Source organism: Cervus canadensis, chromosome 24 (assembly GCF_019320065.1).
Source record: "Cervus canadensis isolate Bull #8, Minnesota chromosome 24, ASM1932006v1, whole genome shotgun sequence".
NCBI classification, from domain to species: domain Eukaryota; kingdom Metazoa; phylum Chordata; class Mammalia; order Artiodactyla; family Cervidae; genus Cervus; species Cervus canadensis.
In genome coordinates this window covers 9,997,304-10,018,409 of record NC_057409.1, presented here as the reverse complement: position 1 = coordinate 10,018,409, position 21,106 = coordinate 9,997,304, and the positions used below count along the sequence as shown (strand labels likewise).

Genomic DNA, 21,106 nt, shown 5'->3' with positions numbered 1-21,106 from the left:
CGGGGTTGGCCAGGGCCTCTGCCCTCTGCCCACTTGGCCACTTTCTAGGGAGGTTAGGCGGAGCAGGAGTTTTCACCCCTAACCCACTGCCTCTCCTCCCGCTTTCGTTCCTTTATTCTCCTCTCCTAGACATTGTAGTCTCTCCACGATAAGTCCCCTGCAAGTTCCCTGAGCGCCATCTCCCATCTCACTGCTTCGTCATCCAGCACCAGGGCTTGGCTCTCTTTCCGTGAAAGCCATACACTTCCACACTCCAAGCCTCCATCCACTCAGACTCCTCCGGAGCGGGGCACTCAATGTCCCCGCCAGGTCTTGCTCTGTCTGCCGAACCCTTAATTAATTGTCTGTTGCAGCCTCAGGACCTGGGTCAGTGCTTGAAACATCCTGGGTACTTGGTGTCTCTTGCATGAGTGATTTCAAACCATCAAAAGGTCTCTAGCAATATTCAGGGTGATCCTGCAAAAGGAACATTTGATCACGTCACATCCCAGTTAAAACCCTTCCGTGCCTCCCCAGCACCCTTAGAATCCAGTCCAATTCTCCATCCCCCACCACTTTCCATTTGCCGGATCGCATCAAAGGATTTCCTTCTTCCCCCAACACGCCATCTTTTCTCTCGCCTCTGGGCCATTGTACTTACAAGAAATCCCCCCCTGCCTGCCACACCCTTCCCCAGCTCTCACCTGGCTGACTCCCTCTGGCCAGTTATCGTGTCAGATTACCCAAGAAGCAGAGAAACGTGTATTCAGGACACCAGCAAAGCAGTGGCACTAAAAACATTTTTAAAAAATGATTTGATGTTAGATAATTTAAAAAAACATTTAAATAGTATTCATGGCAAACATCTGAAGTTTATTGGAGTTCCTTACTCTTATAGTTAGTTTCGTTTTTATGTTGAATTTACATATGGGCTGGGTGTTGGTGGGTTGACATAATCTGGCTCTGATTTTTCCTTTTTTTCTTTTTAAAAATATTTATTGGAAACTTACATTACCGTATGTAAAATAGATAGCCAACGGGGGAATTTGCTGAATGGCTAAGAAACTCAAACAGGGGCTCTGTAGCAACCTAGAGGTGTGGGATGGGGAGGGAGATGGGAGGGAGGTTCAAAAGGGAGGGGATATATGCATATCTATGGCTGATTCAGGTTGAGGTTCGACAGAAAACAACAAAATTCTGTAAAGCAATTATGCTTCAATAAAAAAATAACTTACAAAAATTTATATGGCCGTGTTGGGTCTCAGTTGTGGCACATAGGATCTTCTATCTTCTTTGCCGCATGCGGAATTTTTAGCTGTGGCATGTGAATTCTTAGTTGTGGCTTCTGGGATTAAATTCCCTGACCAGGGATCAAACCCGAGCTCCCTGCATTGGGAGCGCCAAGTCTCAGCCACTGGACCACCAGGGAAGTCCTTGGCCCTGATCTTTAAATCTCAGCCCAGATATCAACTGGCTTCCCAGGTAGTGCTAGTGACAAAAAAACCCACCTGCCAATGCAGGAGACATAAGAGACACAGGTTCGATCCCTGGGTTGGGAAGATCCCCTGGAGGAGGGCATGGCAACCCACTCCAGTACTGCTTGGAGAATCCCATGGACAGATGAGCCCAGTGGGCTACCGTCCACAAGGTCACAAAGAGTTGGACACCACTGAGGTGACAGCACAGGCATCAACTACTCCTCCAGGAAGCCCTCACTGACCCCTTGACAGGTTTACGCTCTTTTTTGGTAGTCCCAAAGCCTCTCTGGATTCTTCTTTAATACTGCTGTTTTTGCTTTACTTATTGCTTCCTTTTCCCTGATTCCAAGTCTGTAAACTCCCTGGAGGCCTGGTTAATTTCTTTCCACCTCTGTATCTGCAGTGCCCAGAAGACCTAGCATAGAACTTACCCCGGCATGTTATTATCTAGCTTTTATAGATTCAGTCTCCTTTGCAGGGTTTGCACTATACATCATATGCCATGTCTCTATATTATAACTCTGTTTGAGGAACTCCTACTCACCCTTCAAGACCCCATTCAAATGATCCCTCTTCTGGTAAGCCTGCCCCAATTCTCCAGGTAAGTTATATGCTTCTGTGGGCTCCCAGCTCCTGCTGCAATTGGTGTTCCTCTCTTTTTTTCCCAAATAATGTTTGTGTGTTTTTTAAAAAATACTTGTACTTTTCCTTTTGCTGTTAGACAGTTTTATTTATTTTTTAAAAAATATTTATTTACATATTTATTTGGCTTTACCAGGTCTTAGTTGTGGCACTTGGCCTCTTTCAATTGCAGCACGTGGGATCTTTAGTTGTAGTCTGTGGGATCCAGTTCCCTGACCAGGGATAGAACCCAGGCCCTGTGTTGGGAGCTCAGAGTCTTAGCCACTAGACCACCAGGGACGTCCTACGTATGTGTGGCTTTTATGTACGTGTTTTTCTCCCTCACTGGAGAGCAGAGACTGGGTGGATGGACCCTGGATCCCCACTGCCCTGCACAGGTCTGGCATGTCAGCAGTAGATGCTCATTAAATTATAGACTAGAAGACGTTACAAAGGAGAGAAAATTCAGGCAGGATTTTGAGGGTGGGAGGGAAAAAAAAAAGAATAACATGTACTTACTGAGGGCATAGAGTCAGTACAGATAACAGCAAATAAAACGACCACTGAGAGCACCAGAGTGCAAAGGCAAGAAAAGAACAGAACTAAGCTCTGCCTCTGATGGGCTCTGTGGCCTGGCGCAGATTACAGAACCTCTCTGTGCCTCAGTGTCCTCATCTGTAAAACGAGGGATAGTAATGTTGCAGGAAGAGGGACCCCTTCCAGGGCCCCAAACGGGACTCTTGTCTAACACTCAGAAATGACTTGTCCAAGGAGACACATATGCTGACAAAGCAAGAGTTTTATTGGGAAAGGGCGCCTGCGCGGAGAGCAGGAGGGTGAGGGAACCCAGGACAACTGCTCTGCCACGTGGCTCTTGGGTTTTATGGTGATGGGATTAGTCTCCGAGTTGTCTTTAGCCAATCATTCTGACTCAGAGTCCTTCCTGGTGGTGCACGCCTTGTTCAGCCAAATGAATGCCAGAGAGAAGGGTTCTGGGAGGTGGGTGAACATGTGGTGTCTCCTTTTGACCTTTCCCGAACTCTTCTGGTTGGTGGTGGCTTATTAGGTCCGTGTTCCTTACCAGGACCTCCTGTCATAAAACAACTCATGCAAATGGTTACTATGGTGCCTGGCCAGGGTGGATGTTTTAGTCAGTGTGCTTCCCCTAACAGCAATGGGATCCACCTCACCAGGAATCAAATAGACTAATATTTGCCAGGTGCTGAGAGCTGTGCCAGGCACACGTGGGCACTGGGTGTGTTGCCATGACTGTTACCAACTCCACTGCTGAGCGCTTTGGTTGTGCTGGGCACTTTCATCTGGCTTCCCTATTTAGTCCTCACAGCGGCCTGAGAAGAAGGGATTGTTGTAACCTTTTACCAAGAAATGAGGTGTAAGCAGGCCAAACAGCTTGCAGAGGGCACTCCCTGGGTAAGCGGCAGGAATGGGATTTGAACTCAAGGCTTTCCGGCCTGCCCGCCCACCCGTGTTCCTTGACTGTGTGGCACCTGCCTGCAGGAGGAGGGGGGAGGGAGAGAAGATGGCATGGTGGGAAAGCAGGGAGGCTTCGCCGAGCTGGGGCCTCGGGAGCAGAGCGGCAGGCGTTTTTCTAGAGCTTTCATTTCCGTCTGCCTCTTCTGAGCAGGTGAAAAACCCCACAGAGGGCCCTTCACTGGAGTCCTCCCCCTCCTTCTCCCCCTCCCAGCGCTGTCTCATCCCCCATGCTGGGAGGGGGGGAGGTCAGGCTTGCAGTGTGGGGGTTGCAGACAAGGGGAGTGAGGTGGTGGGGAAGCATCATTCCAGATCCTTCCCCTCCAGCGCCGCCCCCCGGCCCCTTCCCCCATCAAAGTCGCTCTGGGAAGGAGAGAGCATTCCAGGTGGAGGGAATGGCAAATGCAAAGGCTGTGGATTCAGGATGTGGAGGCGGGGAAAGCCTGCAAGCTTGGCTGGAACCGAGGTTCGGGGGCCCCCTGGGATTGCTCAGTGGAGAAGAACTTGTTTGACGAGAGGGAGGGAGGGAGAGAGAGAGATGCAGTGGACCCAGCCTGCGCTGAGGATGCCAGAGGCAGGGCAGTGGCTTGGAGACCATTCTACCTCTGAGTGCAGTCCTCTCTACCCTCTCGCCCTCAGGCAGGGGTTGCGTGGAGGGGTCAGGGTGATTCTCCCTGGTCCCTCTGCCCCTGAATCCCTGTGCTCCGGCAGTTCTGTACCAGGCACTGGTTCATGGCATTTGTGCCTTCTTTCACTGTGCATTCCCTCTAGCCCTACAAGATCAGTACAATTCCCTCCATTTTATAGATGAGAAAACTGAGGCTAAGGCTGCCCCAAGGTCACACAGGCGTCAGAGGCAGATCTGGGACTCGAATCCAGGACTGTTTCCAGAGATGGCAATCTGCCTGCTATGCGCTATACGGGCTGTGACTGCTTTCCCGGAGTGCTCGCCATCCCCATAGCAACAAGGAGAGGAAGCCTTGAGCTGAAGAGTACTTTATAGTTCATGCAGGACTTGTTTTTTTGCTCCTCACGACAGCCCCGGAGGCAGAGCTATTATCATCCCTATTTTATAGACAAGGAAACTGAGGCTCAAAGACGGGGTGTGACTTGGCTAGGACAGAACCATTAACTGGCACAGTTGGGAGGCAAACCCAGTTCCGGCGACTAGACGTCTTCCTGCTTCCCCTTGCAGAGGGAGAAGTGATATTCCCCGATCTTATCAGCCTCAGAGGACAGGGAACAGGCAGGGGTTATTTTTTAGAGCTGGTGGGAAAGGAACAGGGTTTGGTCTTCAGAACCTGGGACTTACGGGCAATGATTATTTCATTGTTCCAGGTGAGAACTCCTTGGGTACCAGAGAGACGGCTTGCTCTCAAAAGCACCATGCCCTCTCAAGAAATTGCAGTCATATTGTTTCTTTTTTAAAATTAATTTATTTAATTGGAGGCTAATTACTTTACAATATTGTAGTGGTTTTTGCCATACATTGACATGAATCAGCCATGGGTGTACCTGTGTCCCCCATCCTGAACCCCCTCCCACCTCCCTTCCCCTCAAACACCAATACAGTCATATTGTTTCTTGACTGTTTGGCCCTGGGTAAGTCAGTTAAGCTCTCTGTGCTTCCTTTATCTCATTTGGAAAATGATAACAACAGGACCTAAATTATAGGCCTGCTGTAAGAATGTAAGAGTAAACCACATGGCTGGCACATAGCAAATGCTCAATGTTAGTGCTTTTTATTAGTAACAGTAATTTTTTTTTTTTTTTGGCAGCACCACGTGGCTTGTGGATCTTAGGTCCCCAACCAGGGATCGAACCCATGCCCTTGGCAGTGACAGCGTGGAGTCCTAACCTTGACTGTCAGGTAAGTCCCAAGATCAGTATTAGTATTAAGATGCACAGTACCTCCCCTTCTGAAAGTAACCTATCTCCATTGCCTTAAAGGAGAAACGAAGTCTCCTGTTGCCAGACAACCTTCAAGCAAAGCCCCAGAATCTTACCTAGTACAGACAGTAACTGCTGACATCAATAATAATTCGTATTAAGGCGAACATTCAACAACTGCAGCTATGTGCCAATCACTGTGCTAACTACTTCACATTTTAAATACTTATTTATTTACGGCTGCATCAGGTCTTAGTTGCAGCATGCAGGATCTATCGTTGAAATGTGCAGGTGCCAGAGCATGAGGGCTCTGTAGTTGTGCCCCAGTTGCCCTGCAGCATGTGGCATCTTAGTTCCCTGACCAGGGATTGAACCCATGTTCCCTGAAATGGCAGGTGGATTCTTAACCACTGGACCACCAGGGAAGTCCCCACATTTAAGATAAATAAAGCTGTGATAATCTTCACATCTCTGAGAATCAGGAGCAACCGTCATCCCCATTTTACAGATAAGGAAACTGAGGTTCAGAGAGGTGAAGTCACCTGCCTAAGGTCACACTGCCAGGAAATGGTACAGATGTGATTTGAACCCAGGCTTGCCTGGCTCCAAAGTCTTTTATGATAATCAAGGTCAGATGACAACTTGCCCAGTGCCCAGGTGCTTGCATCAGCTCTCTCCCAATATCAGTATTAATCAGTTAATACTAATTGCTAATTAGTATTAGCATTATTTATCTACTGGATTGCTACCTTAGGCTCACCTCCCTCCACGCTGTGAAGGCCAAACATCATTTATGAAGTGCCTTCTATGTGCCAGAGTGTCTTTTTTTTGACAGATTTTTTTTTTTTTTTTTTATGTGCCAGAGTGTCTTATACACATTTCCACATTGAATCCTCACTCCCTCACCTTAAGCCCTTCTACCACTATCCCCACTGACTGGAATAGGAGCTGAGGTACAGAGACGTGTGGTGACTGCTTAAGGTCACATGGTTCAAGGTGAGATGGCAGAGCCAAGATTCAAGCCCAGGGAGGTTGATGTCAACACTCAGGCACTAACAGAAAAGAACAGAGGCCCTTGGAGAATGGCCTCACTTTCCAAAGCCAGGCGCCTTACCCTGTAACACCTTATTTGTTTAGACCCACAGCAAGAGTTCTCTCCCCAATGCTGCAATTCACCTGCATGGGCCTGGGCCTAGATGCTTTCAGCACCCTTTCTCTTGGCCTCCAATACTTCTCCCAACCACCTGCAGTTTAGTTAATCCCAATTCAGCAACTCACCTCTTCAGGAAGCTTCCTGAGACCTCATCTCAATTCCTGACATTCACTCTCATAAACACATTGTACTTTGCCTCCTTATTCCTTATCATAGCTTTTGATTTGTCTGATCATTTGTTTAACAACTTGCTTCCTTATCAAACTGTAAGCCCCATGAAGGTATGAGTCTGTTTTGCTTACCACTGTAGCTACACTGCTGGCAAGCTGCCCTACACATGGTTGGTGTGTAATAATTTTTTTTACTGAATGGATGAATCCACGAATGAATAAATAGCTATCAGGCACTTTACACACATGACTCATTAATTCCACAATTAACTTATTGAATCCTCACAACTGCTATGTTGTCCCCATTTTAGAGAAGACCTGGGTGAGGCTGAGAGTTACAAAGTAGTGGAGCTTGGATTCAGTCTTAGGTTAGTCTGCCCTAAAGTCATTGACCTCTGCATAGCACCTGCTGCCTCCCAGCACCCGGTGGCTACAGTCAGGATTTTAATAGTCATCGGTCGGCAGACCACATGGCCCAATTTGAGCCTGGAGGTCACTGACTCAGCCAGCACTGGGGCCTTATGGGCACCACCCACTTGGTGGTTTCTGTCCTTCTAGTGTCTTAGGCTGCTCCCCCCTCGCACTCCCTTTTTGGCTTCCTTCCTTTCCAGAGAGGGAAAAGGACTAGGAATTATAGCCAAGGCAGTCCTTCCGAGAAAAACAATCCCGCGGTGAAAAGAGTCCTGTTCTGAGAGCAGAGAGACCAGAACATAAGTCCTGGAATGGAGACTGCCCCTCTTGGAGCTTCTGTGTCCTTGCTCAGGATTCTACCTGGGTTTTTGACCCACCTGTCATCCCTTACCTACTTCCTGATTCCTAGGCCCCCAGAAACAGTTCCAGTACATCCCTTGCATTACTTTTCCTAGGAACCTCGGTGCTGGGGAGTGGCCTGTACCTAAGTCTATGGTGACCAGAGAGAAGGGGGATTGGCCTCAGGGCACCCTCAAGAATTTCCCTGGAATGCTAACAAGTTGGGGGAGAAAAGTCTTTCTCAGGGGACACTTGACCTGGAAGGGAGAAATACGGAAATGGAAGCCGAAAGATAACAGGTTTGAGTTCCAGCGTCATTTCTAATTCCCTGGGCGACTCAGGGTTAAGTCATGGAGTTTTTAGTTTTCTCTTTTGCAAAATAAGTACAGTATCTGCCTTTAAGAATTGCTCTAGAGAACTGAGGTACAATGTGAACCCAGTCTGTAACCTTTTATGATCGGCAAGACGCGCATATACCCACTCAAGCATGAATCCTTAGCAAACACTACAGGACAAGATGCAGACATGACTGCTCCTACTTTGCAGGACAGACTGAGATCCAGATAAGTTGAGAGAGCTGCCTGAGGTCGCAGAGTGCGGTGGCGGCTGAACCAGGGTCCAACTCACCTGACCCTGGCGTTTCACACCCAGCACCCAATCCCAGGACCCCGGGCCTCACCCCGGAGGGACCCTTAGCAGCAGGCTGGGGCCTGTGACTCACTCTCCACTCCCTACTTTCGGCCGGCCCGAGACCGGCCGGGAAGGAACAAAGCTATCAGTAACTTTAGGGGTGTCCACAGAAACTTTATAGGGTTGGCCCCTACATCCTACCAAAGATCCTGGTTATTTGAACTCTAACAAGAAGAATTTGCCTCTCAATACACTTTGTACGAGTTTTTAGGTGGGATTTTCCTACTTTGAATATAGGCGTTGGTTTAGTTTCAAAGCCACCCCCACTTCACTTGGTTTGCCCCTTGCTGTTTACTCCGATTGCGGAAGTAGCTCGGGTGGAGCTCCCGGGACAGTACCCTTGAGTACGTCGTTTGCGTAGCTTTTAACTGACGTTCCACTCAGCCCAATGGAAAGCCCGGAAGTCCCAGGCGGGTGGGGCAGAGAGCCAATCAGGGCGGTTGGCGGGGTGTGGCTGCGACCCAGGGCGGGGAATCGCGTAATGGCGGACGCGGGCCGGGCGAGCGCGGCTGGGGGCGTATCGCGCTGAGTTGGGGGGGGGTCCGGCTGTGTGGCAGCCCGAGAGGCGGCCGGAGAGAACAGACCCTGTGCGGAGAAGGGCGGCCGGCCAGCCCTTCTGACGCTAAGGGCGACCACGCGAGACCAGGTGAGCAACAAGTCCCCGCGGGCGGGCCCAGCCGTGAGGCGCCGGTCCCGGTCGGGCCGCCCCTCCCGAGCCTCTCAGGGTTACGGAGGAGTGGGTGCCGCGCCTCCGGCCGCAGACCGACCGAAACCCGGTGAGCTGTCAGCGCGGGGTGATGTCTTACAGTACCCTCCCCTCCCCAGGGAGGAAGTGTCCTGGAGACCCCTTCGGAGGCTTGGAAGGGCCCGCGAGACTGCGAAAGTACCCCAATCTGATTTATCTGTGCTTCCAACTCGCTGTGTGACCTTGGGCAAGTCATTTCCCTTTCTGGGCCTCGTTTTACCCATTTGTAAAACGAAGCCTTTGCGGGCAGACGGTGTCAGAGATCTTGGGCAAGTTCTTCTCTCGGTGGAGCCTCAGTTTCCATCTCTGGGCCATGAAGGCATTGAAGCGCTTTTTGAGACTTCTGGCCTAAGTTGCACAGTGGCGGAGAAGAATGTGTGTGTACGTGAGTGTAGGTGTGTGTCCAGGATGGTCTGCAGAGTAATGAGGAAAGTTGGCTAAACGGGCCCATCGAGGAAGACTCTGGATGGACCCCAGATTATAATGGGGTGGGGTCTGGTTGTCTTGGTCTTCCAGGACCCTAGAATCTTTGAGATGGGGAAGTTTTGTACAGTTCTTCATAGAATCGGAGAAGAGGAAGGGATCCTTGGAGCCTCTTGGGGCTGTGATTGAAATTTAGGCCCCAAAGAACTCGGTTTTCTTTTGGGTGGGTTAGTCGGAATATTTATGGTGCTCCTACTGTGTGTCAAACAGGTTCTTGTTTAATTTTTACAGCCACACTTGAGAATTTACACGTAAACTAAGTTTCAGAGGGCTTGAGTAACTTGCCCAAGGTCACACAGTAAGGTTCAGAGCGTACCAACATTAGGGTGTTTCCTTTGAGAATCACTGGTCAAGGGGGAATTGGCTGTCTACTTAAAGGAAGTTTGCTTTGTCACAGATGGGGGAGGGGTTGGGTTCCAGACACTTGATTTGACTTCTGACAAGGAGACAGGCTGGGTCTTAGTCTCTGGATGGTTAATCATAAGTGCATCCCCTTTGTTCAGCCTTTGAGTTGGAAAGAACCGTTACCGAATTGTAAAAGTCACTCGGAAGTGTGTCAGAATCTGAGAACTCAGTTTGAATCCTGATTGCATGGCCCGTAGAAGTTCACTAACTATTGGTGCATAGACTTGACTCTTGGTTTGGAATGGTGCCAGCCTAGTAACTTTTTCTCTTCCCTAAGAAGGCCAAACTTTCTTGGGATGGAAGAAATTTCCCATTTGTTAGTGCAAATTTCTTTGGATTCTTGGGGTGAAAGTTTCAATAGCCCGCCTTTTGATTAAGCGGAATACTCCTTTCTTTCTTTTTGCTTCCTGTTGTTTGACTTCTAGATGAGTGAAGATTGTGGCCCTAGAATGGGTACTATAAATAAATTGCAGCCGTTAATTTTTCCAAGTCTCAGAGCTTTTGGTTAATCAAAATGGTAGGACGCAGGCAGCGTGTATTGTTCTCATATGTCAACAGTAGGGAAGAAATTTGGAAGAGGAAGTTGCTGAGAAAGAGGGCGTTTCTTAGCATTGGAGCCAATATGTATTTCTTTGTTTGAATTTCTAAAACCAGAAAAGCAGCAACTGAAGGAGGAAGCAAGGAAAGAACTGTGAAACTCTTCTTCCCGTTGAAATGTTTTTAAGGACTGTTCCTGTTGCTGTCCCCTGTCCAAGGCTCTGCTTTCACAGAAAAAGTCACTTGTAATATTTTCAACGTTCAGAAATTACATTTGAGAATGAAAGAATTTTAAATCTTAAACCTTCTGAGATAATTTTTAAAAACTCAGAACTGAATATGTTGTTTATCAGTGAATGATTGTTTTTCTCAACATAATTACCAATTGTAGTCTTTGGGATTTTTATTTATTTATTTTTTCGAGGGGGTGGGATTTTTTTTTTAAACTCTGATTTAAATCAGTGGATTTCAGCCTGATAGGACTTGATCTAGATATTAGATGATGCAAATGTCCCCATCAATTGAAAAACACAAAACGGTGTGTTTTTTGACATTTGTTAAGTCTTTTTTTTTTCCTTGACATTTGTTAAGTCTCTATAATGCTTTATTTTACAGGATTGTATAGGTATGAATAGTTAAAACATTAAATTTATTATCTATTGCATGTAAAGATTTACATTTACTCTTCATATCAGTTATATTTTCTGTAAAAGATTTAGTCTTAATTATATATAGTTTATCAGTCTGTGGGGGCGGGGGAGAGGTTCTTGGGGCTAGCTGTGCTTCTGAATTTAAAATTTTGAATTTTGAAAAAGAAATATGGTACATATATTGTAAGTTATGTAACATCCCTGAAAGGTGTGGGGCAGCACCTTGTAATCAAACACAATTCTATTTCTGCAGTAAAATGTCAGAATGTTCATACCAACTGAGATAAATAAATGTTATAAATAGCCTCATGTCATTTCATTTATAGTCATTTCATGTCAGGATTTGCCACCAAATGAATAATGAAAACTTGTTTTTTATAGCCTTTTGGATTTTGGAAATAAGGAATTGTGGAATTTAATGGATATAGTTTATATGATGAACAATTACAAGGACAAATATTGTCAACCAAGCAAATTTTAAAGTCATAGGTCCTTAAGACAGTATTACATACAGGACACTTTTTTCTTTCATATGATATTCTTTTTTTTTTTTTTAAACATTTATTTTTTTTAATTTGGCTACATAGAGTCTTAGTTGTGGCATGTGGGATCTAGTTCCCTAACCAGGGATCGAACCCAGCCCCCCTGTATCAGGAGCCAGAGTCTTAGCCACTGGACCACCAGGGAATTCCCTCATATGATATTCTTATTTTAATATACATCAATATGCATTTTTCCTCAAGTACAAAACTTTGCCTTTTAATACAGTTATTGGTCCCTATCTTAGATGTTTGAATGACATCCCTGCCCTCTTTTTTTAAAAAGTAATTTATAGGTCTTGTGCTCGTCAATTTTTATATAGCAATTAAGAGAATTGTACCTTTTCCCATATAATTCAGAGAAAGACTAATCAGGTGAGGATCTGTAGAATCATGTTTGCAGAATTTAAAGTTTCAAGGTGGTCTTTACTATGAGGTCATTGCTGCTGGATGAGATTTAGATCAAAATTTTTATGTTTTTAACTTTTCAAGCTTCTTAAATTTGTACATCAAGGAGTTTACTAAAATATATTGGATATAGATAGTTTTGATATATATTTTTACTTTTTTAAAAATTTCAATTATTTACCATGTGAAAAACTGGAGTTTACCGGCCTTATGAATTTGGGTGATTTCTTTAAATGGCCAAGGACCTCTAGGAGCACATTTACAAAAATTCAGTCTGCTCTTTACTATTCTTGAACACTTCAACTAGGAGTGAGGTGGACTGATACTGTTAGAGGTTAAAGAATTATTTCTCCTATTTAAAAGAAGGCCTTCGACAGCATGAATTTGAGAGATTCTGGGCTTCAGGACAAATTGCCACCTGATTTGAGGGCCTCGATTCATTCTCCTAATTGGAGTGTCTCCATAGTTCCTGAGAGTGGCACTTCCACTGTCTGGGAGATTGAAAGGGTGTGGAACGGTGTATAAGTGTAACAGTGTATTAGGTGTAGTTGGTGTTTGATTGAACTAGGGAATAAGAACAGTTCTTATCCAGACTACCTCAGTTTCTTCTGTTTGCTAAGGATTGATAATATTGCAGAAGGGTTACAAATTAGTGAACAAACATACTATTACAAGTTACTCTGTTGTGACTGTGGGTAAGCTCTTCAAAACAAGCACTGTGTATTACACTTCTTGTATATTCTGTAAAGCCTAAAGGCCAAGACATCGCACTTTTGTTGCATCAGAATTTACCATCAAAAAGTAAATTATATCTGAGAATTCTGATGTCAGTAAACAACCAGGGTTGAGAACCATTGAGGTAAGCACATGGAAGGCGTTCAGTAAATATATGCCGATTAATTTGCTACTGGTTCTGTCATGAATTGGGTAGGGTGGAAGAGGATTTTTTCAAAAAGTAAAATAGCTTTCCAAGATACCAACAGACATCCAACAGTTGGCACATCTGGATGCATAGTCAGTTCATTGGTAGTTACTCCGCCAGCATTGCCATCCAGATTGTGATCTAGGCAAGATTAGATAGTCTTGTCGACAGGCAACTGGAAGTTCTCCTGAATCCGTGGATAGTGGCCTTACTGACTACTGTGATAGGTTGGTGACAATTGCTAAATGAAAGAATTATTGGGATTTGAGTTGGGGAGGTGGGCTGCTGGGCACCGGCAATGCCAAGGGAAAAAGTGGAAAGTTGTAATTTGTTCCTCCAAAACATAACAATGTGTGGAACATTATTGGTATTCCATAGTTTTTGTTGAATGGCTTTTTGTCTGGAAAGAGGCATTGTAAGCTGTGAAGTAAGATGCTTCCTACTCATCCTTCAGAACTGAGCTAAGATGTCTTCTAAGATGTGAATCATTCCTAGGAAAAGTTGAGTGATTCCTTTGTATGTCTTCTTCATTAAAGCATTTATCAGATATTGTCGAATCAGATAGCAGACAAATTATAAAACTCTTTCCTTTACCTGGCGATGAGCTTCTTATGGGCTGGGCTCTATTGTTCATTTCTGTATGACCGATTGTGAAACACACAATAAAAACTTTTTTTTTTTTTTTTTGCCATGTGTAATGTCGGATCTTGGTTACCCACCAGGGATCGAATCCATGTCGCCTGTGTTGGAAGTGCAGAGTCTTAACCACTGGACCTCCAGGAAGTCTCAATAAAGGCTTGATAGATGCTAGTAATGTTTAATTTAGGCTTCTGTCTTCTGTTTCATTCTTGTAGTCTTCTCTTTTTTCCAATTTATGATCTTTCCTTTTCAGTTCATTCCAACAAACATTATTGAGAGGTAGGTCTTTATTGTGGAGAAGGAAATAGCAACCCACTCCAGTATTCTTGCCTGGAGAATCCCAGGGATGGGGGAGCCTGGTGGGTTGCCATCTCTGGGGTCGCACAGAGTCAGACACGACTGAAGTGACTTAGCAGCAGCAGCAGGTCTTTGTTGAGCCTTGGGGTCAGGTTTCTCATCCTTAGTGCTGTTGACATTTTAGGTTGAATAATATGCTGTATAGTGGTAGACTGTCATGTGCATTGAAGTATCTTTAGTAGTATCCCTGGTCTTTACCCACTACCTATTGATGGTAACTGCACCCCTCCCCCTTCTCAGCTGTGACAACCAGAAATGTCTCCAGATATTGTCAAATGTCCTTTGGGGAGAAAATTGCCCTCTGTTGAAAACTATGTTAAGGGTAGGGTAGTAGGGTCATGGAGCAGAAATGAATGTAGGTGTCCTCACATATGCACTGTCCTTCCATTCCTTCTCTGGTTATACAGTCTCTTGTCTCTGACTTTTGGATAAGAAAGAAAAATGAGGGAAATCAGGAGGTGACATTTAAAATAGCACCATCATTTTTATTCTGCTCAAATTTTATTTTATTTGGTTTAAATATATTAGAGCAGTACAGACAGTTGAATTATTTATGCAGATTTTGTGAATTCAGTTCTGCCACTGATTAGGTGGAGTAAAGAAGTACTAGAATATTACTACCTTGAATAAAAGACTCAGCTTTTCTCAGAAAAGCTGTTTTAACATTTAGAGAATAATCAGCATTAGTTTTATAGAGAACTTGCCAGGACTTGTCAGGATTCTTCTCAGCTAATTTTTGAGCTTCTTGGCTAAGATACATCTTTTAATGTTTCTATATAGATACTTCATAACTCTAAAAAACATGTTTAGCTAATGAGCATGTTTTTCTAAGCTCAGTATTTTTTGTGTGTGTGATAGGTAGATTGGTCAAGGCAGGGATCCTCTTGGTTCCTTTGGACATTCATAAAAGGATGACAAGTTAGTAGTAACACTGGGGAACTTCACTCCTTTGGCCAACCCTCTACAAGATAACATAATCATTCATGTCTTAGTCACCATTAAAGTGAAGTTGAATGAGTGTGTTTTTTCCCCTGTTCCATTTAAAGTTATGAATAGTACTCTAGAGAATTCAAATGTATAGTTATGAATGGTATCTCAGAATAGTTACCATTTATGCAAATGAAGCACACGTCTTAACTTAGAAACCAAACAGAATTGAATTAGAAAAGAGAAGAATAGAAACAAGAATTGTTGAATGCTTACAGAAGAAATAACGTTCAGATATAGAAGTACTGCAGAAAAATTTGGTCGTCTTCATGATTTCTATACACTAATAAAGACAAACAGTTTGAGATTGATGGGAGAGGCTATTAGACTTTGCCTATGATAATATTTTTCAAGCTGCTTTTCTTTTTGGGTAAATATGGGAAAGCCTGAGACATACTCTGAGTTATAAGATGAATTCTAGTTGAACAGAATTAAGTTTCTTATTTTTAGAATGTAGAAGCCCTTTTGGGAAGAAGCAGTGGTTTAACTCTGTTCCAGTTTGAGTAAATATGTGTATGTATGTGCACAGATACATATTTACACACATTTGTGATATGACTTACGGGAACATTTAAACTTTGTAATTGACATAGTAAAGTAGTGAGCAACTCTTTTAATCTCACGTATTTAGAATTGAGACCTTTTCCTCCTGTGATTATGCCATTGTTCTGGCAAGTACTCAGTCTAGCAAGCTTTCTCTCAAGTCATATCTTGAGTAATTTTTTTAACTGTGTAGAGGGAGGTCTTAGATCATGTCCATGATGTTCCTTTCCCGTCATAATTGAGAACTATAAGTAAATTTCCCTTTGTAGAATACCGATAGTCTTTAAAGAATAGTATTCCTGATAACAAAGCCATTTGTGGTATTATGAGAAATATAAGATCCACTTTGCCCCCATTTTACCTTTAAAGTTCTTTGAACATTCATTGGGTGATAGTTTGCAAAGCACAGTCTCTGGCTTTGATACATGTTACAGTCAGTTCCCAGCGTTGAGATAAATTATGTTAGCTACATTTTGTACCCATAAATGGGCTTCCCCGTGGTAAAGAATCTGCCTGCCAATTCAGGAGACACAGGAGACATGGGTTCGATCCCTGGGTCAGAAAGATCTCCTGGAGGAGGAAATGGCAACCCGTTCCAGTATTCTTGACAGGAAAATCCCATGGACAAACGAGCCTGGTGGACCACAGCCCCTGGGGTAGCAGAGAGTCAGACGTGACTGAGCTTACATACAGATAAGCAGCCTCAGAGAGGTTAAGTAACTTCCTTAAAGTCATTCAACTAATAAATAACAGATTTGAGATTGAACCCTGTCTTTTTTTAAAAAATGAGATTTCTTTAAAGGTAAAATTTACATATAGTGGAATACATACAAATACAAGTATGTAATTATTGATAGATGAGTTTCGACAAATGTTAAGTATGTGTATGGCCAACACCCAGTCGAGAGAGAGAATGTTTCCATAACCCTCTACAGTTCCCTACTGTCTTATAGGCAACCGCTATTGTGATTTCTCTCCTTACATATTAATTTTTCCTGTTCTTGGCTCATGCAATATGTACTCTTGTGTCTGAATTCTACTGTTCAACATAGTTTTTGACATCCATGTTGGTGTGTATATCAGTGTGAATCCGAGTCCTTTGGTGTATGTATAGAGTTCTTTCCAACAAACTGTAACTCCTTATTTGCTAATTCTTATATCATATCCATTTTTTGGGCTTTGGTATTTGCATGTAATTTACTTCATTTTTCTAATATATTAGATTTATTTGTTTTTAAAATCTCTTTGAAATTACAAAAGTAATACATGCTCATTGCAACAAATTACAGAATTAGAAGTGACTAAAGAGTGAAAGTTTCCTCAGATTTATTTTTATTTCTTCATTTTTCCAATTATGAAAATAATATGAGCTCTTTTTTTTAAAAAAAAAGCCAAATTAAAAAAATATGAAGCAGAGAAAGTCACCCGTAATCCCATTGGGCTTCCCTGATAACTCAGTTGGTAAAGAATCCGCCTGCAATGCAGGAGACCCCAGTTTGGTTCCTGGGTTGGGAAGACCCGCTAGAGAAGGGTTAGGCTACTCACTCCAGTATTCTTGGGCTTCCCTGTGGCTCATCTGGTAAAGAATCTGCCTACAATGTGGGAGACCTGGGTTTGATCCCTGGGTTGGGAAGATCCCATGGAGAAGAGAATGGCTACCCACTCCAGTATTCTGACCTAGAGAATTCCATGGACTGTATAGTCCATGGGGTCACCAGAAGTTGGACATGACTGAGCGATTTTCACTTTCACATAATCCCACTAGTTAGCATTTTGATATATTTTCCTCTTTTTCTGCAGTTTGTTTAACATATCTGAGACCACAGTTTAGGGATTTTTAGGCGTCCCTTCTTATATTAGGTTTGTTACATCTTCATTAATCAGTTATTTTTTTCAGTGTTTGTGCTTGTGGTCACCCTAAATCTGAGTATCTAACTGGTGGTGACCTTGGCTGGGCTGGACTCATCAAGCAGCCTTTTTGAATACTTATTGTATACTCCTTAATCACTCATCTCATTCTTGCATATCCAGCATCTAACATTTCTTGCAGAGTAGGAGGCAGTTAGTTGTGGTTATGAGTATAGATTCTGGAGTCAGCCCGTCTGGTTTCAAATGTAGTCTCCTCCATGTATTAGCTTTGTGTGTAGCCTTGGGCATTGACTCTCTTAGGTTCAGTTTTCTCATCTGTAATAGAGGGACCTGTCTAATTAAATTAAGACAGTGAGTGGCATGTTTGGTTGGACATATTATCTAGTCCAGAATTCTCCTGCTAATGGGAAAGGGGTGAAAGTGTCAGCTTCAAAGTTTAGGGCTCCATTGCCTAAAATTTGTAATTTTTCTTAGGAAGAAGGTTCTTATGGAAAAGCTGCCTATGAATTTTTCTAGACTATCTTTGAATGATTTTTTTTTTTCTTACATTCTGTTCTTGTCATCTGAGTAATGAGTTTTATTACTTTATATACTGGATTGGGTAGTAAACTACTACTTTTTATTAGTCCTAATAAAAGTAGTAAATGTAGCCTATATACCAGGCAGTGTGCATATCTCCATCCTCATGGCAGCCCTTCAAATTAGATATTTAGAGATGAGAAAAGCGAGGCTCAAAGTTAAGTATCATGCCCACTGTCACACAGCTAAGCCTACTGGGATTAAAACTCAATTCCTTCCTGCCTTCGTATTTTTTCCCTTCTTCCCTTTCCCCCTTCCCTTCCCTTTTTTGGCATAAAACTTCTCTCTGTCTTATTCTAAAACCTGGGCTTAAATTTTTTAAAAAAATATACTTTACTGTTTGTTTACACTTCTAACTGGATTGTAACTTTTAAGATTTGATGTAGTCTACCATTTCATACCCTCTTTGTTTCATACTAATGTGTCCTTTATATATCTATATTAAAAAATATGTATATACCTACATAAGCTCCTCTGTCCTTTGGCTTTTTTGGATACCTTTTTAGGCCTTCTCTATTTTACCTTTTTGTGTTATGGTGACCACAACTGCACATTCTTTCTAATACAGATACACTTTGCTTGGTACAAGGGCAAGATGATGTGTTCCTTATTTCCAAAGCTTTCATAATAATAACGACCAGCATTTTGTTGCCTTTTTGTAGTTGTATTCAGCATAAATCCAGGGACTCTGAAATCCTTTTCCTATATTGAAACAGGTAGCTCTAGAGCTCATCATTTGATAATTATAGTTTGGACTACTTTTCCATTACTGCATTACCTTATTTTTGTCTACATGGATGCTATTTTTCACCTTTCTTAACACACAACTTTGTATCATCATACTTCTAGCTACTGCTTTAGAGTCATATGCAAGCTAAGAAGAGTCACTAGACAGTTTTTTTCTAGATAATTTCTAAAGATGTTATTTCTAATAGGTTTCAGCATTAATCACTGGGGGATCCCCTTGTTTATAGGTCTGTCTTGAGACGGTAAATACTATCTCAGAGCACTCTTTATTTCTGTTTCTAAATGAATTCTCCGGAGGAAAAAATAAGTCTTCTTATATAGTATTTATTTACTGTTTTCACTAGCCTTTGGAGGAATTAAAAAAAATTTTTCATTCTATTTACGTTGTATCATGTATCCTCTCACTTCAGATATTCATATGTTACCTGAAGCTTTGCAAGCAGTAGGTTCTCTGTAGGACTTTAATGTATTAAATGTTTAACAGTAATACCCAGTATTGGGTTACTAGTTTAACATTCAGCAAATAATTATTGAATATCTGTTATGTCCCAGGCATGAAGAACACAGCTCAGTGATTATAAGAGGCAGGGTCGCTGCTCTCATGCAGTTTAAGGAGGCTTGGGTAGGCAATAAGTAAACACATAAATCAAGATTAAATTAATCACATAGACAAATAAATCAAGATAGTCTGGAGAAATATCAGCAACCTCAGATATGCAGATGATATCACTCTAATGGCAGAGAGTGAAGAGGAGCTAAAGAGCCTCTTGATGAAAGTGAAAGAGGAGAGTACAAGTAGATGGGGAAAAAGTAGAAATAGTGACAGATTTTATTTTCTTGGGCTCCAAAATCACTGAGGACAGTGACTGCAGCCATGAAATTAAAAGACGCTTACTCCTTAGAAGAAAAGTTATGACAAACCTTGACAGCATATTAAAAAGCAGAGACACCACTTTGCCAACAAAGATTGTATAGTCAAAGCTATGGTTTTTCCAGTAGTCATGTACAGATGTCAGAGTTGGACCATAAAGGAGACTGAGTGAGGAAGAATTGATGCTTTCGAACTGTGGTGCTGGAGAAGACTCTTGAGAGTCCCTTAGACTGCAGGGAGATCAAACCAGTCCATCCTAAAGGAGATCAACCCTGAACATTCATTGGAAGGACTGATGCTGAAGCTGAAACTCCAGTACTTTGGCTACCTGATGCGAAGAACTGACTTATTGGAAAAGACCCTGATGCTGGGAAAGATTGAAGGCAGGAGAAGGGGGTGACAGAGGATGAGATGGTTGGATGATATCATGGACTCAAAGGACAGGAGTTTAAGCAAACTCTGGGAGATAGTGAAGGACAGGGAAGCCTGGTGTGCTACAGTCCTTGGGGTCGCAAAGAATTGGACACAACTTAGAGACTGAACAACATAAACAGACTCATAAAATATTGAAAGATTGTGATATGTTAGTAAGAGAATAAGGTGTTGTAACAGAGATAATGGAGGAACTTAGAGATGGTTGGGCTTCCTTGGTAGCTCAGTTGGTAAAGAATCTGCCTGCAATGTGGGAGACCTGGGTTCTATCCCTGGGTTGGGAAGAATCCCTGGAGGAAAGCATGGCAACCCACTCCAGTATTCTTGCATAGAGAATCCCCATGGACAGAGGAGCCTGGTAATCTATGGTCCATGGGGTCACAAAGAGTCAGACACGACTGAGTGACTAAGCACAGCACAGAGATGGTCAGAAAAGGCTCCTCTGAGACGGTGACAAACCAAAACTGAAGAATGAAAACGAATGAACCAAATGAAGAGGTGAGGAAAAGACAGTTCCAAAGTAGAAGGAAAGGAACTAACGGCAAAGACATTTCAAAGCTTTGTAGGCTTGATAAGGAGTTTTATTTTTAAGTAAAATGGGAAGTCTTGATGAGATTTTTTTTTTTTTTAATTCAGATGCTTAAACAGTTTTTTAAAAAACTTTTTTCTTTTCCTTTTTTCTTTTTGGCCCCACTGTGTGGCTTGCGAGATCTTAGCTCCCCAGCCAGGGATTGAACCTGTGTCCTTGGCAGTGAAAGTGTGTGGAGTGCTAACCACTGGATCCACAGGGTATTCCCTTTAGAAAGTTGTTAATGCAAAATTTCAAGCATATATAAAAGTAAAAAATGGTATAATGAACCCCTGTGTATCTATTTCCTAGCTAAAGTTACTAATTCATGGCTAATTTTTTTCTTCTAATACTCTATCTCCTCCCCTAATGTTATTTTTTTAACAGTTAATGTAACTTTTATTTATTTTTATTTTTTAAGCTTTATCAAGATATAATTGACAAACAAAAATCTTATATTAAGGTATACAACATGATAATTTGGTATATGTATACATTGTGAAGGGATTAACCACAATCAAGCCAATTAACACATCACCTCACATAGTAACTATTAATCATGTAACTTTTGTTTAAAATTATTATCTAGTCTATAGACAGCAG

General features: G+C 42.8%; 1 protein-coding gene and 1 long non-coding RNA gene across 3 annotated transcripts in view; one reads left to right on the top strand and one right to left on the bottom strand.

Annotated features, from left to right (window-relative positions):
• Positions 1–324: 324 nt before the first annotated feature.
• LOC122426871 lies at positions 325–8,242 on the bottom strand. The gene is made up of 3 exons (XR_006265255.1): positions 8,160–8,242; positions 684–770; positions 325–456 (listed from the first exon to the last, which is right to left on the bottom strand). It is a non-coding gene; the product is annotated as an uncharacterized LOC122426871 (long non-coding RNA).
• A 433-nt stretch (positions 8,243–8,675) lies between these two features.
• WASF2 (WASP family member 2) overlaps positions 8,676–21,106 on the top strand; it is a 69,597-nt gene continuing 57,166 nt past the window's right edge. The window contains exon 1 of one of the 2 annotated variants that reach the window (XM_043444696.1): positions 8,676–8,868. The gene's annotated coding sequence lies outside the window, so the exon portion shown is untranslated. Of the gene's footprint in view, positions 8,869–8,976; positions 8,999–21,106 lie in introns of those variants that run through there. The other variant, XM_043444698.1, reaches the window with a different exon arrangement.